Here is a 19,895-nt window from a genome sequence, read left to right as displayed (position 1 = left end):
CAACAAGGCCAGTTTATTTTAATTTTCCATAGACGTTAACTTCCTCTCATTTAAGTTGTCAACCCTTCTGGATTTTCTAAGTCACTTTGCATTTCTCTACATTGAATTTAATCTGACATCCTAATTCCAATTTAATGCATCTTGCTCTGATAAATGCGCCTTTTATTCATCTCCAATAAGATAATTTGCTCTTCCTCGATTCATATTTTTATATTTGCAGAATTCATGCAGTTGCTGTCCAAGATATTTTCTATCACCATATCATTACCCTTTGCTGCCTATTACTAATTCAAAAAAATATAATTTACCAAGTTTTTACATTTGTAAAACATTCTCACATTAGTCATCTGTTAGCACGTATGCCCACCCCGAGAGGTCAGAAAATATTGAAGCCTCACAGGAGGAGACCATTATCTGCAGTTACTACACCATCTGTTCACCACCTCTGATCAAGCTCCAGGGCTCTTGATATTAGACTGGAGACAGTCTTTTGGCATTGCAGGTTTAGGCCATACTGGCAAAAATGAGTGACAATATATTTAAAGCCACAGCTGTACCCAAATAGAGCCCAGTAGCAGAATGGTGATGCTAACAAATGGACACAGACCTAAAATTGTTGCTTTACAGAGATGCTGCCTGACTTGCTGGGGTTCTCCTGCATTTTCTGTTTCAGGTTTCCAGCTGCAGCTTAATTTTATTTTCAATATGAAGAACAGTCTTGGCTAGAGTTGCAACAGCACAAGAAACAGAAAGGCCAAGGAGAGTTTGTATTAATTAGGGAGAGCAAAGTGAGATGTTATCATTATGAGGGAGAGCTCAGAAGATCCCCACTCCCCAGACCCCATGATCACAGGTTAATATTTTACCCTTAATGCAGTATCCTCTCTGTAGCATTAGGATCCCACGAACGCAATGAAGGACACCACAGAACAAACTAGATCTGCAGTGGAAACCCTAAGCAGTTGTTGGGTCTTTTATTTCCACTTCCAAAGGGACTAATGCTTCCTTCAGCCATGGGTAAAGGTTGCTTCTTATTTTTGAGAAAAAAAATATGGTGTTGACGTCAGATGTGTGTATGTTTCCTGCCCCACCCTCTCTGCACTTTCAGATGAGTACAACTGGCCGTCAATATTCTCAGTTGTGCTAAGAGCTGCTGACTGGAGACAAACTTCCCTCCTATATAACCATAATGTTTGTGGATATGACAGCCTGCCTGGGGGGTTTTGGGGAGTCAGCCAGCCCACTGGTGAAGGGTAGTTTGTAGCCTAGGAGCAGGCCTCACCAGCCTGAGTGTTTGGGCCACACTCTCCAGCCCAGGTGCGAGAGAGAATGAGGCAGCACACCACCCCCACCCCATCCATTCCAGGCCATCAGTGCCAAATTCACCACTGCATATTTTCCAGTCTTTGCTGAAGGATGATGGTTGAGGAATTACAGCAGATGTTTCTCAACAGGACCCAGATAACACTATCAGCAGGAATAAAATGTTTTAATGAGTATAATATGTGCTTGTATAGCTTAGGAATATGAACATGAAATAGGTGGTGGGGGGGAGGGGAGAGAATTTGGCCCCTCGTGCATCCTCCATGATTCAATAAGACCCTGGCTGATCTTTCATCTCAATGCCATTGTCCTTAAATAACCCCATATTCCTTAATATCCAAACATTTATCAATACCTGCTTTGAATATACTCAGCATCCAAGCCTCCGCAGCCCTCTGGGATAGAGAATTCCAAAGGTTTACTATCCTGTTTGAAGTTAGTTCTTGTCATCTCAGTCCTGATCACTCATTCTGAACATGCAACCCCTGGCACTAGACACACCATACACTAGAAAAAAGTCAGTCTCATGCGTACCCTGTCAAGCTCCACAAGAAGTAGAGGGTATAGACCAAGCCTGCGTAATCTCTGTCATAGGCAAACGCCACATCTCAGAAATCAACATGGTGAATCTTTATTGCACTTCCTCTCTTGCAAGAATATCCTTCGAGGTAGGGAGGCTGGACCTGTACACAATATCCCAGATGCAGTCACACCAGGGATCTGTATAACTGCAGTGAGACCTCTTTGCTCTTGTATTCAAATCCTATTATAATAGGGGCCAACGTACTGATTGTTTTCCTAATTACATGTTGTACCTGCATGTTAAATTCCTGTGATTAAGGACACCCAGTTGCCTCCAAATACAAACACCTTTCAATCTCTTGTTATTGAAAAATGGTCTAGTTTTCAATCTTTTTCTACCAAAGTAGGTAAACTCACATATGAAATGAAGAAGGCTTATGGTACCTTTTACAACCTCAGGACATCACAAAGTGTTGTATGGTCAATTAAGTACTTTTTGAAGCTTAGTTACAATTGTGATAAAAGAAACATTGCAACCAATTTTATGCATGGCATGTTGATACAAACAGCAATGTGATCCTGACCATGTGACTGGGTAGAGATTGGTCCTTTGTTGCATAAATACCTATGTGCCATGGTCTTGCCCAACAGAGTGAACAACTATAATTAGGCCTCTCTGCAATGGTTTGTTTATCTTGTCAGCGGATATGGAAGATTTTCTGATGTCTCTTCACTGCAATGAGATGCCTGATGTACGTCTCAGAAGCTACAGGAGGGCAGGTATTACTGTTGCCTGGCAATCAGGAGTTTTGTGCCAGGTTGAAGGCTTTCATCTACTAGCATTCTTTTCTTTAGACTGCCAAAAGTTATGTTGGCACATTTTTTTTTCCATCATGTCAATGCCTGCCTTTGCTGAGAAGTGTCTCCTGAGATAGAGGAAAGCGATTTGTGTTTTACAGGAGCAAAAAAAAAACAAACTGCTGAAGGAACTCAGAGGGTAAGGCAGCATCTGTAGAGGGAAATGGACAGTCAATGTTTCAGGTTGAGACTTTTCATCTGAACTGAAAGAGTGGAGAATGCCAGTATAAAGAAGTGAGGGAAAGGGGTGGGGCGAGAGCTGGCAAGCAATAGATTGATCCAGGTGAGGAGGTGAGTGTGGAACCGAATAAGGGAGGCAGGGTGGGCAGATGAGAGCAGTAGTTGGGGAGTGGGGGAAGAACCCAGTGGGAGGAGTGTGTGTGTGTGATGGGCAGATGGAGGACAGGGAAAAAAAACATGGTGATACAGGGTTAGCGGGTGGGGTGGGTTTAGTAGGAACTGGGTAGATCAGGAGAAGAGAGAAAAAGTGGGGCAGAGGGAGAGCAGGTTACCTGAAATTGGAGAATTCGATGTTCATGCCATCGGGTTGTAGATTACCTAGTTGGAATAAGAGGTGCTGTTCCTCTGGTTTACATTTAGCATCTCCCTGGCAGTGGGAGAGGCCGAGGATGGACAGGTCAGTGGGGGAAAATGGGGAGGGGAATTAAAATGGTTCGCAACCATGAGTTCCAGATGACCATGGCAGATGCATGCCAGATGCTCGCAAATGTGTCATTCACATGCCTCTTCTCCAACCTTGTTTATTGCATTCGGTGCTTCCAATGTGGCCCTCTCTACATCGAAAAGACCAGGCACAGACTAGGCAATCCACTTCATCTGCCCATCATCCACACAGTCCTCCCACTGTTCCTATCTGCCCACCCCACCTCCCTTACTTGGTTCCACACTCCACCTTCCATTATCTGCAGACCTTCATTGCTTCTACCTTTCACTTCCCAGCCTGTCACTATTTCTACTCTTCCCTCCTCCATCTGCCTATCACCCCTCCTTGACTGTTCATTTCCCATAACAGATGCTGTCTGACCTGCTGAGTTCCTCCAGCAGTTTGTTTTTTTGATCCAGATTCCAGCATCTGCAGTCTTGTGTCTCCATATTTTACAGGGTTTTGTCATGAACCCTTATCATCTAGGGTGGTGTTGAACAGCAGGGAAGATTGGCAGAGAACCTTAGTTTTGTATAAGTGCAAGGCCCATTCTCTTGCAGGCGATTCAGTTTAAAGGTCACACATATCACTCCATCCCTTAACTTTTCATTTATTTTGAAAATATTAGATGACAGCAAGGGGGAAAGAGTCTAGATCATGGATTAGTTGACTAGATTTATCCATTCCTTAAGGCATGCACTACACTATATGTTGAAACATCTCTTGAATACCTTCCTATTACACTAACTGTAAAAGGAAAGCATTCAAGAGATATGCATCGACAAGATCAACCCGGGACATTATGCTAGGAATAATTTGAGAAAATAAAGGATAATCAATGGATTAACTGAATTATAAATGGATCTTGTGTGCAAACAACAAACTACTGAAAGAACTCAGAAGGTCAGGCGGCATCTACGGAGGCAGAGGGATTGTCAATGTTTCAGGTCGAGATCCTGCATCAAGACAGATGTGTAGAGGGGAGATAGCAATATACAGAGGTGAGGGGGAGGCGTGTGGCAGGAGATGGCAGACAAGATGAGGAGGGGGATGACAGGCAGATGGAACCAGCTATAGAGGGAGAGGAGAGTGGAGGTAGAATCAGAGGCTGGAAGGTGATAAGTGGAGACAACAAAGGGTTGCAGATTCTGGAACCTGGTAAATAAGGAAGGCAATAAGTGGAACCAGATAAGGGAAGGATGAGAGGCAGATGGAACCAGTGAGGGAGGGGATAGGAGGCCTAGCAGGTTGAGTGCGTAGGTGATGGGCAGATGGAACCAGGTAGGGGGAGGGGAAAGAAACTGAAAAAAGGAGGCCTGTGGGTGGAGAGGGCATACAAAGAAGGGAATGAAAGATCTTTTGTTTTTTTTCCTTTTAACTTGAGGCTTCAATAATTTCATTTTTATGAGTGGATTGAATAAGCTCAGTCAAAATTCCACTCTGACACATTGTATGTCATTTCTGATTAAAGGGTCAGAATTTAGCACTAGTCAAAGTTACCAATACTTTAGAGAAATAATATTTCAACAAGATTTTCTGGAGTTAGGGGGACAGTTTGAGAGAAGGTTAATTCCTGTTATTTCTGGCTATTTCCTATACTTTTCTCACTTCAGACACCATGCATGCATACTTCCTTTTTTCTTTATGATCTAGTGATTCAAAGAATTCTCTCTGAATACCTTCTTGAGATTCCATTTGGGATAACCTTCCAAAATTATCTCACAGTTTATGTGAAGATCACAGCTGACTTTCCTAACAAACCATATTAAAAACACTTACTTTCAAAAAAAAATGGAAGCCAGTCACATACAAGCTGTAACCATACAAGCTCTTGTTTGCTTTGTTCTGAAGTAATAATGACTTTCATTTTTGAGAGCTCTCACAAGCTACTTTCTGTCAGTGGCTATTAGAGAAGAACAAGATGGAACTGTAAACAGAAAGAAGAATTAAATCAGATAGAACCTGCTCTCCCCAAGCATCTCACTGTGTAAAAGTGTCTTTGGCCTCCAGCAAGCACCGAATTCTTTGGCATTTGTTCCATGTGTTAATCATTGCAAGCTCTAGAATCATAGCCAAGGAAAATAGAATAGACAACATTTTACAGGCTACAAAGGTTAATAAGTAGGAATCCCAGTTGACTACTGAGCTTTAAGTAACAATACTTTCACTCTCATGCAAAAGTAAAGATGCTGAAAATTCAAAATTAAAACAGATAATACTGGAAATACTCCACATACCAAGCAGCATCTATGGAAAGAGAAAGAGAGGTAATGTTTCTGGTTGATGTCCTTTCACCAGAACTAGACATAGTTGGAGACAAGTGTAAAGTTGTAGAGAAAAGGGACAAGACAGCAGAGAACAAGAGGGAAGACCTGTGATGGATGGAAGGCAGAAGGGACTGAATGGTAAAATGGGCAACTGTGAAGTGATGAAATTCCAGAGAAGCAAGTTCAGAATAAGGATCTTAAATACCAACTGAATGTTGCAGGTATGCGAGAAATCTGAAATAAACCACAGGAAATTCTGACTACCTGAAGTTGTTGAATTCAGAAGGCTTTAGTGTTCCTAGTTGGAAGATGGGGTATTATTTGAGGTCCAGATAATGGAAAACAAAGAGATGTCACATCTCCCCTGTTTGCATGCAGGTGTCCCACTGGCAGGGGAATGAGTATTGGTGAAGAAAGAAACTAAAAAAAGTGTCCCCAGAGGGAATGGTCCCTTCATAATACCAAAAATGGAAGATTCCTTATCAACAATTGATCTGTACTGTGTTTGATAAGGACACCCAAAAATTCTGGGCCTGCTTCTTCTATCATGGCTTTGGGTACCACTGAACAAACACTTCAGAATTTCTCATGTTGGAAGTACCACAATTCCTCATTCACAGAAAACTGTCCTAAGATTTCTCTCTTTTGTAGATATTTATTGTTATGGTTCAGGGTAACAAAACTCCCATGCCTTTTAATTACTGTTCAAGTCTGCAAGACTGAGAAAGTATATGTTTAAGCTGAGCCATTTTAGAATTCAAAGAACTAAGAATGAGGACCATTTTAATCCAGGCCTCTCATCGACAAACAGAAGCCAGCTATCTGACGCATTTCCTCCATTGAGGAATACACAGAAAAGCATCAGGTTAGGCTGCACGCAAGTCACACACGGTCAGCAAAGGGAAATAAAGTAATGCTCCATTTATACAGAATAATGCTTTTACAATAATAGCATTTAGCTGCACCAGCATGGTACTGTGCGCAGAGAGTAATCTTGTTATGAGATTGGATAATATATCATCAAGTGCCAGGAATGAAATCTTTGACAGGTAAGGGAATGATGAGTAATGCCGCTGGAATAGATACTCAGAAGCAGATTTCTTCCGAGACCCTAACAGGCTATTAGAGCCATTCTGTTTTCTTTGCAATTGCACTTTCAGCTTCATCCTCCTTAACTGGTCCATCACCTTGATGCTGTTCATTACCTCCTTACTCAGACAGTCTAGATATCCAGCAGCTAGAAGTACATGATTTTAAAAGTTCCATCATGACCAAGAGTTGAAGAGGAAAACATTAAGGGTGGAAAAGTCAAGATTAGTAGGGCAGAATATGGTGAAAACAGGCAAGCTGCCACTATACCCCTCACCAAATTCCCTCTCAGTTAAAGGTAATGAAACAGAAGCCCCAGTAGGATTTTTTAAAAAAAAGACATAACCAACCTACTGGCAAAGTTAAATTTAATTCTCTAAGTCTCTTAGGAGCCTAAATGCATTCTTTATACAATGGGGACAAGTCAAATGCCTTGAATATCATGACTGCTGCCTTAGATCACAGACACATGGGATGCTTGCCCTTCTAGTTGCATGCAGTGCTTTTTGCTCCATTTTGAAAAGACTGGCATCATACTTCCAACATAATACAAGAGGGTCAGCCATTTTGTTGGCAGAAAACAAAAATAACACTAACTCATAGGATCTCATTTGCAAAGCTCAGGTGTATGTCTGTGGATCATGCAGTATACACAGTATCAGATCATATGGAGACCAAGAAGTTTTGGGCTAAAAATTCTAGTGCCATCTTTAATTGCATCGGTAGAGCTCATCTTACCAATGTTTGTGAAAGTCATAAAAAGTAAGAACTTGTGAGAATTATAGAGCAACATTTTTTCCTTCCTGTGTAATGCTTGGCAGAATCTGATACTGTTGATTTCAAGATGGTGTTCCTGCCTGATGTATGGTAACATCTCACAGCTGCCAGCATCTAGCCCAACAGGTGTGATCAATGCAAACCACAATATTCATTGGAATATTGCTACTGAATGAATGGATGGGAAAGAGTTAGGAGTATCCTCCCAAAGCTTCAGAGGGTAGTGAAGAACAGTGCCCTTCCTAGACCACAGTCAAGTGCTTCTGACAGAAGGTTGCTGGAGGGGTCTCTGTAAGAACACAAGTACAGTTCATAATTACCTGCAGCATGGGGAGATTCTGAGGCATCAAGTGCCCCTACCTACTCCACCTTCTCCCTAGGAGTGAAAGAAGTTAGATAACATCTACTCTACCCGAGTCTGGAATCTGGGTGGCCTTCCAAATGCAGTAGTGTTAGCAGTAGCAACCTGGAACAATCAGGCTAAGAGGCCAGGAGTCACTGGAACCTTGGCCTCCACCAGCAAAACAGTCCAGCTACACATGTAGGCTTGTGTTTGAGGTCACAAAAGGAAATAAATCTCACGATGACAAAGAATGCTGTTTGAGTACTAGTTCTTTAAGTAAAATGGCATCAGGAGAAACAGGTGTAGTAAAACTTGTGAAAATCAAAGAAGTTGCAGATGCTGGAAATCCACAATAACAGAAAATGCTGGAATAGTCAGTACGTCAGGCCATAGCTATGGAAAGAGAAACAGAGTTGATGTTTCTGGTCAAAACCTTTCATCAATAAAACCTGCTCCTTCTGACAGTGGATGAGAACTGTCACTTTTCAGACTGTTGAGATCAAAAATCTCACCATCAGCCAATTCTGTATGTTGCACAACCACTGATATTATTTGGGGCAGAGTTAGACAAGAGAAAAATTGCTAAGGCAAATAAAATTTCTGCCAGAGTGTTAAGGAACAAATTTCCTGATAAGCGTTCAGAAACACAGCAATGTGTGTAAAGTTGCTCATCTCCAGGTTTTGCCCATTTTCAACTTCACAACTATTATTTTGGAGTTTTTTTAAAAATTATATATAGGAATTTTTGGGTTCCAGTGTTGTCATTTTTATGGGCCAAAGAAAAGCAAGGGATGGTCATCCCGGGCCCAGAAAAAGGTAGAGGCCTATTCAAAGCATAAACGCTCCCACAGAATCACCATTTCACATCCCCACTAATATCCTCACCTCCATATCTCATCCGCCATTTCAGTTCAGAGGAAGTCCTACTCCTCTACAATTGTGACCTTCAGTGTGACACCTGTTTTACACCTATATTTTACTAGTAGCAAAGTGAGGCTGGTGCACCAATTTTATTCAGTCTTCATGCTAGCATAACTGGCTAGCTGGCATGACTCATCAAGTTCAAGCTTATCCTGGGCAGGTCATATTTATCACCTGCTAACTTATTTGTCCTTGTAGAAGTTATTTCCCCCCCCCCCCCCCATACCTAGTGAAATGCTTCATGATATCTCAGTAAAAGCTTTTTCATCCAGGCAACTTTCCTGTTGATCCATAAAGCAGTTTTATTACCTACATTTATTATCTATGTTCTTGAAGAAATTGTATCTGAAGCCATGCACCTAAAGGCTGTAAATGCCCAAGATAATGTTGCAGTTAATGACCAGGTTTTGTCTTCTGGTAGCTTGTAATACAATTACTACTAAGGGCCTGTTTTACTTTGGTTTAGTAATTCTTGAAAAAAGCTTTGTACTCATGCTTAACTTTGCTAAGCATTGAGGAAAATATACCACTACATTCCAGGGCAGTTCCTAACTGTAAATATTTAAGAGAATAAAGTATTCCACTGAACAGTAATTAAAAAAAAACTGCAGACACTGGAAATCTGAAAACACTCAGCAGGTCAGAAAGCATCTGTGCAGAAAGAAAGTGATAACATTTCAGGTTGATGACCTTTCATCTGATGAAAGGTTATCAACTTGAAACGTGATCACTGCTTTTCTGTACACAGAAGCTGCTTGAACTTCTAAGTATTCCCAGCATTTTCTGTATTTATTTTTACTGAATACTCACTCATTTAAAAAAAAGGCACAAGAAATTATATCTGTTTACTTACCAGTTTCTCCAAGTTACTTCCACTTACTTCATTGCATGTTATAGAACTACTGGTGATAGTCATTCTGGGACCAAGAGTTCCTCAAGACCATTTGATTCAAGCAGAATCTGGCTATAGAGACCTCAACGTCAAATCAATAGAAGCCTTCCAAGCTGAGACAAATCATCACATAATGGTAACAAGACTCAACTATCAGCAGGCTGCTTGTATATTTAGAGCAGCTCACCAATTAGAGATGGTTGAAAATCCATCAGTCTAATTATGGAGTCCAGCTGTCCAGGTATAGTCAGGGAAAAGATAATCCTTAGTAAAGGCCATGGAGGTTTGGAAATCAGTTTGTGAAGTTCAGTCAGAAATCACTGAATATCCTGATGCCAAGAAATCTTTTGTAACCCTTTTTGTTTTTTTTACAGCTGGTTCCTTAAAGATCACCTGTTAGGTCCCTCTAATCCAAAAATACAGTGAACACTGTGCATTTCTTTCTATTGGTGCTTCAATGTAAAATTTGCTCCTATTTACCTCACAGGATTCTGATTAGTTTGTACTTGAGGCACTTATCCATTTCCAACTGGAAGCTGGGCAACTTATTACAAAGACAGGAAGCCCAATAGTCTTTGGGAATAGGACAATAAATGCTGTGCTTTTATTTCATGTGAGCTACCACCCCCATCCTCCTCTGTATGAGGAAGATAAAAATCTATAAATTACAATAATTAGTGCAAAAAAAAGGAATAATGAGGTAATGTTTATGGATCATTTAGAAATTGACCCCTTTTTATGTGCAAATCCTGCAAGTGCCATCATAGAGCTCTTCAGTGCCATGGCTACCTACCTAGAGGCTGTAATCGATGAGGAATTACAAAGTTTAACATATAGTTAAGAAAATGTGACTGGAGTATATATCAGTAATGGGATAGACAGCTTCCATTAATAATCTCAATGATTACTTTACAGTGGAGTAGATTTTCCTTTAAAATACTCAATTGTCATAACTGGATTGCTGATAGAATGTAAAAGATGCCCAAAGCAAAATCCAACTTGGTGATGACAATCATTTCCACAGAAACAAAGATCAGATCAAAGAATGTTTCTGCAAAATAAACAGATTACCAAACTGCATACTATCCCAGCCAGTGTTCAATCAAGTTAATTGAATAATTTCAGATGTTTGCAGCATTAAGTAAATATTTTTGTGCCTGAATTACCATATTTTACAGCAAAAATTATATGCACTCACCTCTGTTATTTCAACAGTCCACAAGTTGCAGCAAGTATAGTAAAGACTTAACAGCAAGAGACTTTAAATGCAAGATCATTTCCAGGTACTGCATACAAAAAAAAATGATACTATGTTAAGCTCCTTGTAAAGGAGTAAATCAAATGTGGTTAAAGTTAACACTCAGCAGGAGTTAAGTGTGTTAGAAACAAACATATGCAACCAATTGTACACTGAATGTTCTGCCAGATTACCCCTTTTGAGACTGTACATAATGGATCCCTTCTTACATATCCTGTGTTTGGTATTAAATACTACCAGCACATTGCTTCAGCTTTTGCATGAAGTTTTGGTACTGAAACATAACATACAGACTCTATGGGTTCAACACAGTAGCACAGCTGAGATCTCAGCAGCTGATATATACTCACTGCAGCCTTAGCACTCACATGAACAGAAGCACCGATTTGGAATTGTTCTCTAGTACACATCATAAGCTGAAGACCAGTGATTAAAAAGAAAATAAACTTAAAGCCTTACGAGGAGTTTGTGGAATGACCTACAATGGTTACTTAACAATTACAACTGTCCACTAACAATTAGAGATAATTCAAGACTCAGAAGGTGAAGGTCACCTCAGTTTGAGGTTCCATGCTGGTGCAGCAGTGAACAAATAAGATAAAGCTTGCATGCCATTAAGTTAACCCTTCCTATGCTGTATTTCTTCTGCACTTTTGAAAAATACAATCCTGTTTTTTATTCTCTTTTAAATTTTATATGCAATTAATTGGCACTATATCATCATCACATGACACGGCAGGGACTACAGTGGTGCTGCAGAAAGTGCTGACACTATACAGCTCCAACAACCCAATTTGATCCTAACCTCAGGTGCTGCCTGTGTGAAGTTTGCATGTTCTCCCAGTGAGTTTCCCTTGGAGGCTCTGGTTTTCTTTCACACCATAAGATGTGCTGGCAGGTTAGTTGGCGACTGTAAATTACTCTTTGTGTTGGTAGGTGGCAGGAGAATCGGGGGAGTTGATGGGCATGTGAGAAAGAATGACTCACAGTGAAATAAACTGGGGGAATGAGACTGATGGGAATGCTCTGAAAGCATTCTTGATAGACTTGATGGACTGAATAGCTTCCTTCTATATCAAGTCGAGTTTATTGTCACGTGCACAAGTATGCAGCAACATCACAGACACGCAGGATCAAGCAACACACAGAATATAAATTATACATAAATTATACGTAAATTATACAAGACAGTGAAGGAAATGTTTCTGGAAGCTTTAACCAGATGAGATTAAAAGAAACCTTGAAATTATTTTTTTCATTTGTGAAGCATGATTATTAAGTATATGAACATCATTCAGTATGGACATTCCCACTGTATAGCAGAGATTTTTTCCAAAGGTCAAATCTTTCTCTCTGTTCCCAAGTTTCAGAGCTAAATTGGTAAATTAGTTTATTATTGTCACATGTACAGTGAAAAACTTTGTTTTGCATGCCACCCATACAGATAATTTCATCACATCAGTACATTGAGGTAGCACAAGGGTAAAGCAATAAAGGAATGCAGAATAAAGTGTTACAGTTACAGAGAAAGTGCAGTGCAGGCAGACAACAAGGTACAAGGCCATGACAAGGTGGATTGTGAGGTCAAGAGTCCACCTTATCGTACAAGGAAACTGTTCAATTGTCTTATAATAGTGGGATAGATTTGTTCTTGAGCCTGGTGGTACACGCTTTCAGGCTTTTGTATCTCCAGCCCGATGGGAGGGGGGAGAAGAGAGAATGTCCAGGGTAGATGGGGTCCCTGATTATGTCGGCTGCTTTTCTGAGGCAGCGAGAAGTGTAGACAGAGTCCATGGAGGGGAGGCTGTTTGGGGAGCTTGTGAGAGCTTTTTGGGAGATCTGGGTTTTGCTGACAAGGCCAGCAATTATTGCCCATCCCTAACTTTCCTTGAGAAGATGATGGTGAACTGCCTTCTTGAACTGCTACAGTCTCTTAGTGAAGGTGCTCCCACCTTTTTGTTGGATAGAAAAATTTTTCTCTCTTTCAATGCATACGTTATAATAGAACTGAATAGCTTGTTAGGCCATTTCAGAGGTCATTGAAGAGTCAACCACAATACCTTCTCCATACCAATCTGCCAAAGTTGTTGTTCAAACAGCAAAGGACAGATTTCCGATAGTAAGCAACAGAATATTCACAATTAGAAGATAGTGATGTTAGTGAAATACCTGTGACGGAAATTTCAGTTTAGTGCTGGCAAGGTACCCTCTCCATCATACAGATTTATAGACAGAAGAGAGATACTGAATATTCAGGTAATGGGATGATACAACAAGAAATATGAAAGTGACTATTATCGGGACCATTCGATGATCACTCAGTATTTCAAACACTGCACGAAGTTATTACATTTCATAACATTGCCAAATTAACCTGTATCTTTACACATGGAGTCCTTTTATTTAATTTGTAGAAGGGCAAAGTAAAAGAAAAACCCTTGCAGTTGGATATAGTAATAGCTGGACTCAATGTACTATCAGTCACATGTAAGGGACATACATGGAAATTAGTAAAACATCAGAACATGAAATTCAGGCAAACTTCTTTATAAAAAAATAGCAAATAGCAGTGTAAAGTTGGAATGAGTGATTTAATGCTCACTTCAATTTTCCGACAGTGATCTTAAAGAATTTGGCAGAACTCAGCAGGTCAAGCAGCATCTACAGAGGCAAAGGGTATAAATTGACGTTTCTGGTCAAAACCCTGCATTGGAACTCAGAGGAAAGAGGCTGGTAGGTGGTACCAGATAGGGAGGGGATGATGGCCATATGGAAGCAGGTGGTGGAAGGGATGGGAGAGGTGAATAAAAGAGAGAAGAAAACAAGGTGGATAGGTGAATGTGTGTGGGTGGAGAACTGGGGGTGTGGGTTACCTGAAACTGGAAAATTCAATGTTCATACCATTGGGTTGTGAGCTACTGAAGCAGAATATGAGATGCTGTTCTTTGAATTTACCTTTAGCCTTTCTGCAGAAATGGAGAAGGCCGAGGATAGACTGTTTGTTGTCGGTGTGGGAAGGAGAGTTAAAATGACATGCAACCAGAAGCTCAAGGTGGCTGTTGTAGACAGAGCACAGGTGCTCAGCAAAACAGTTGCTTCATCCACGCGGTTTCACCAATGAAGAGGAGGACACATTTCAAGTACCAAATGCAGTAGACCAGGTTGAAAGAGGTGCAGATGAACCTCGGCCTCACCTGGAAGGGCTGTTTAGTTCCTCTCCCCTTGTTTACCTCTCCCATCCTCCTGCCCCACCAGATTCCATCTGCTCATCATCCCCTCCCTATCTGGTTCTACCTATCACCTACCAGCCTCTCTCCACCTCCCCTCATAACAGCTATGTACTGGCAATCTTTCCTCTTTCCTCAGTCCTGATGAAGGGTCTCAAGCCAAAACATCAATTTACACCTTTTGTCTCCATAGATGCTGATGGACCTGCTGAGTTCTTCGAATATTCTGTTTTCTGTTCCATATTCCAGCATCTTCAGTCTCTTTTGTCATCAGCAGGTAGAGGTACTGTCCATATCAGATAATCCACCTGAGGAGGGAAAAAGGAGTGGGAGAGGAAGAGGAAATGGCTACAATGGTCCTGCTGCAGCTTTAATGGGTCAACTGTCTAATGTACATTTCCAGAAGATATTTTACAATAGACTTCTTCATGCTTTAATTAGTTAATCTAAAATCTATTGATTGCTTTGTGACCAATTCTGTTCTGTAGGGGTGGGGTGAGATGCAGGAATTATGTTCCAATGAACCCTCCCATGGCCATTTTCAATTAGTTTTCTATCGGCCTTATCAACAATGAATGCCAAAAATAAACACTTGTAACTAAAGATACCATGATGATATCAAGATAATCATGTGAGGTACCAAACCATTATTCTCACTTACTTTAAGTATGTGCCAACAATCACCAAGGACGTTGTGGAATGACTTTACGACCAATTTTCATCGAACCTGCCCTTTCCTCAAAGTGGCAGAAGTTCCTACCTGCAGACTTCCACTGATGATACTGGTTTTCCACAGGAGAGATTGTAGACAGGGTTTATTATAAGTAAAAAAATACTGAATGTAAATCTTCTCCCACTGCAGAATTCCCCAAAGATTCCTTGGGGATTATTTTTCCTCATTCACATGCTTACACTCAACAACATAATTTGCAAACATATCATCAGCTTCCACTTGTATATGGATAATATGAGCTTTGCTCTCCAACACTTCCCTTGAGGCTTCCATTGTTTCTCTTTTGCCAAACTGTTTTTTTGACATCTAGTCACAAATAAACCATAATTTCAACTGGCTAAACACAGGTAAGACTGAAGCCATCATCGTTATTGTGATTGCATTTTTTTCCTTTCACCACCAGCTTCCATCTTTACTTGCTGGCTGTTGTCTTAAACTGAACTATACAATGCATAATCTTGATGTCTAGTTCAATCCTGACCGGAGTTCCTGATCATATACCTTCTCCCTATCTTTATTCATATTCTACAGAATAGCTCAACAATTCAATGATCTCCATTCTGCCATTAACTGCCGTTTGCAAATTTTATGCTGCCAATATTCTGTTCCTTAACCAATCCTACTTGTGCATCTGATCTCCAATTTCCACTTCCTCAGTGTTTCATATTTTAAACTGTCATCCTTAGGCTTGGATTGTTCCATGACACCATCCTTCCATAAGACCTTTTCTAGCCCTAGAATTCCATTTCCTGCCTCAGCCTCTCTTTCTCTTATTCTGGTATCCTGTGCCTCACTTCCCTGTGTCTTACTATTGGTTGCTGTACTTCTTGCTCATCGATCCCAGGAGCTAGACTTCTCTCTTCAAGTCCATATACTTCTCCACTTCCTTCTCCTCATTTAAAGCCTTTATTAAAATTCACTTCTTTGACCAAGCTTTAAGTAAAACATACTAATCATATAAAACATTAGGTCTTAATCTTTTGCTAACTTCTCCCATAAAAGTTTCAATAAATTTTCCTCAATACAACTGCTACAAAAATGGAAGTTGTTGTTGCTTTTCTCATTTATTATAGATTTTCCAGTAATTGCTCTGTCACGCCTTCTGTCTACATTAATTATTAAATCGACCAATTTTTTTTCTACTTCCTCATTAGTTAGGGCAAGTTTTTTTTGCTTCTAGTTGGCTGTTGTTTAATTTCTTATTCAATAACATACAAAATCATTCTCCCAAATTATATATTGTGGAAAGAAAATCATAACAAGTCATATTCTACAGAAAGAACAATCAGGAATAGACTACTTTATTCCCTCTCACTTCAGCTGCTTCACAATCCCCAACCAGGAACTCAAACTCTGCAAAAGCAAAGCAAAAGGCTGTGGAAGCAAAGATTTTAAAAAATGCATTCATTCAGGTGTGAAAAACGGAAAGGTGGAGTATTTTTTAAATGGTGAGATATTGAAAGATGTTGGTGCTCAGGAGTACTTGGGTGTTCGTGTACACAAATCATTGAAAGTTAATTTGTAGAAGACGTATTTGGCCTTCACTGCAAGAGGATTTGAATACAAATTACATAGAACTCTGGTGAGACCACATCCAGAGTGCTGTTTTCAATCTGGTCTCCCTACTTAAGGAAGGATATACTTGCAATTAGAGGAGGACAATGAAGGTTTACTGGATTGATTCCTGTAATATGAGGAAAGAATAAGCAGATCTTGGCTGTACAGCCTTCTAAAGTCAAGAATGATAGGTGATTTTAGTCAAAGTCATCTATTTCCGTGATGGAGTCAAAGCATACATCACGGAAATAGACCCTTCCACCCATCAAATCCATGCCAACCATCAACCACCGAATTTAGACTAATCCTACATTAATCTCATTTTTTATTATTTTCACATTCTCATCAACTCCTTCCAGGTTCTACCACTAACCTACATGCTAGGAACAATTTACAGTGGCCAATTAACTTACCAACCTGCAAGTATTTGGAATGTGGGAGGAAATCAGGACACACAGTCACAGGGAGAAAGTACAAACTCCACACAGACAGCATCCAGGGTCAGGACTGAACTAGGGTCCCTGGTGCTGTGAGGTAGCAGCTCGACTAGCTGTGCCAATGTGCCACCCAGAAATGTACAGGTGTGTCTAAAACCAAGAGAAATTGTCTCAAAATAAAGGGTTGGTCATTCAGGACAGAGATGAGAAGAAATTTATTCACTCAGTAGGTGGTGAATTTTTTAATTCACTACCGAAGAGAACTGTGGAGACTCAGTCACTGAGTATGTTTAAAAAAGAATTTTCAATATGTTTAGACATTGAGGGAATCAAGGGATATGGGGGGTTAGAACAGGCAAGTAGTGGTAAGGTAAATGATCAGCCATGATCTAATTGAATGGTGAAGCAGGTATGAAGGGCTGAATGTCCTACTCTTGCTTCTACTTCTTAGGTGCTTATTTTCTTATAGTGAAATCAAAAAGAGTTGAAAAAGGAAGGAAAATGAGACAATGTGAAATGAATCAAGCTAGAAAATAAGTAAATAAATAAAAGTCAATGATGTTTGCTTTCCTCAGGGCTGAAATTTTGATGAATAATCTAACATACCTTTTAGAACTTCAAAGGCTTTGACAAGATCTGACCTGAATACATTTCTGAACTGGTTATCACATGGACACCATTAAAGTTGTGGTTATCAGGTTTCCTCTCAAATTCCTTTACCTATTTCATCCTCAAATGACCTCCACGAATACACCTTGCTCCCTCCTCATATCAGTGACTTCCTCCACTCATCTTTCAAACATGTGCAAACTCTGATACTGACAATCCTACTCAGCAGTCAAACTTTCTTCAATTGCACATCCACAGTACACACCAACTCCAAACATTTAGCATTGCAAATTGCTCCTTCAGACCATTCAAATAGAAATTAAGATACTTATTTTTGTTTTACAAAGCTCCCCAAAACTTTCACCTCATGGAAGGAGCCATCATTGATACTTCTTCCAGCTATCTTCTTCAGCTATCAATATTCAGGGCATCATTTATTCTTCTGGTTACATCTCCTTCATTGCAAAAGCTCTGTGGGTGGCAAAGTGAGTTTGACAATAGCATGGAGACACAAGAGACTGCAGATGCTGGAATAGGGAGCAACAAACAATCTACTGGAGGAATCAGTGGGTCAAGCAGCCTAACAGATATTGCTCAACACGCTGAGTTCCTCCAGCAGATGGTTTGTTGTTAACAACAGCATTTCATTTTTGAGACTTAATTTAAATCCAGTGCACACTCTATTTTCAAATGGCAGGGTTAGCAGTCAGAGTTCAATGTCAAGGTTAGCAATCCATCAACAGCTTCAAGAGTGGTAGTATGAATAGTTGTGATGCTACCAGAGGTGGATCTCAGTGTAAGAGTTCAATATCTGGACAGACTGGAAGAGACTAATATTATCTTGTATGCTCTGCTGTTAACTATAAAACTCCTATATGAAATACGTTTAGGCAATCTCAATCCAACCCCCATGCAAAACACCATGCCCACAGTAGAACAAATTAACTAATTAGCATGGAAGCTGTGCTTAGCAAAGATTGTTTGTGTATGAAGGAAACCACCCTTGTACAATAAAATCATTGGATCATTGCTTCCCTCAGAACCTAGGATGCACATCATTTAAAATTTGAGTACTGCTAAACTTGAAGTACCACCTCTTTGCCTCTTTTTATCCTACCCCTTCATGCCTTACCACCTCTATAACCATGATTTTGGCAATATCCTACTTTTTCCAAAGACAGATGCAAGGTTACCTTTCTGCCATGCCGTCTGCTTCCATGATTCCCATTAATTCCTTTTTAGTATTTATAGACTATATTGGGTTCACTTCTGTAATTAAAGTTGAAATGTTTTGCTGAGAAAGAAAATAAGCTTTACTTGTACCTAATTTTTCTATGTCTAATTGGGATAGCTGATTGAGATTTTCTACTTCCTGTACAGTTAGGACCTGCATGTGTGTTGGTCAATTTATAAATACAGTAGATTAAAATGGAAGTGTGAAACTTTCTGAAATCAGGCAGTGGGCAAGGACTTGGAAGGACTCAGTGGATCAGGCAGCATCTATGAAGGGAAATGAACAGTCGATGTATCGGGTTGAGATCGTTCATCTGGATACTCCAGTTAAAGGGCCTCGACCCAAAACATCAACTGTCCATTTCCTTCCATAAATGCTGCCTTACCCACTGAGTTCTTCCAGCTTTTTGTGTGTAGCTCCACATTCCAGTATCTGCAGTCTCTTGTGTCTCCAGTGGGCAAGGATTACTTTGCAATCTGTTAACAACATTTAAAAGAAAATTGTGGGTCACCTCAATGCTGATTCTTAAAGTGACATAAAGATTTAAATCTTCAAATGGAGGCTCACAGAACAGTATTGTCAAGTTTCCCAATATCATGATGAAACTGGTATTGTTGGTTTCAAGGTGTCATTTCCCATTGATGTATTGAGGCTGAGTCAATAGCCAAAGGCATTGAAGATATAGGTCACTGTCCCCAGGAACTGATGGCAAGTAGCTGCCGCAGAGTTCTGAGGGCAACTCAGTGACCTTGGGCACAGAAGATGGGTTAGTGATCCTGGACACTGAAGGTGTATTAGTAACTTCAGGCACTGAGAGTGGGTCAGTGATCCCGGGCTTTGAGGGAACAGGTCAGTGAGTCCACATGCTGAGGGCTCATCAGTGACATTTGACAAGGAGGCTGAGTCAATGGCAGTGGACATTGACATTAAGAACACGTCCTGACATGTGATCAAATTGACTTTTGAATATGTTTCAAGAATGTAACTCATTTGTGTGTTGGAGAGTAACTGTACTGCGGGTCACCATGTTACAGAAAAGATGTGACTGCACTGGAGAAGGTGAAGAGGAGATGTGCCTGGAGTAGAAAATCAAGACTAGCTTTCAAGGTTCCTTATTTCTCTCAGGCCTCTCTATTTCTTGATTATGCTGAAATCAAGGTGTCCTCTACAGTTGAGAAACCAAT

The 19,895-nt window shown here is 40.3% G+C and overlaps 1 protein-coding gene across 2 annotated transcripts in view; it reads right to left on the bottom strand.

The window, feature by feature from the left end:
* The window catches only part of LOC127575827 (stAR-related lipid transfer protein 13-like), a 425,779-nt gene that overhangs the window by 366,113 nt on the left and 39,771 nt on the right, over positions 1-19,895 (bottom strand). Inside the window, exon 1 of one of the 2 annotated variants that reach the window (XM_052025972.1) lies at positions 10,855-10,922. The exons of the other annotated variant lie outside the window; for it this stretch is intronic. The gene's annotated coding sequence lies outside the window, so the exon portion shown is untranslated. Of the gene's footprint in view, positions 1-10,854; positions 10,923-19,895 lie in introns of those variants that run through there. 2 annotated transcript variants of the gene reach the window in all.

This window comes from Pristis pectinata, chromosome 11 (assembly GCF_009764475.1).
Source record: "Pristis pectinata isolate sPriPec2 chromosome 11, sPriPec2.1.pri, whole genome shotgun sequence".
In the NCBI taxonomy this organism is placed as follows: domain Eukaryota; kingdom Metazoa; phylum Chordata; class Chondrichthyes; order Rhinopristiformes; family Pristidae; genus Pristis; species Pristis pectinata.
The sequence above is the reverse complement of the archived record's forward strand: the minus strand, read 5'-3'. Positions and strand labels throughout refer to the sequence as shown.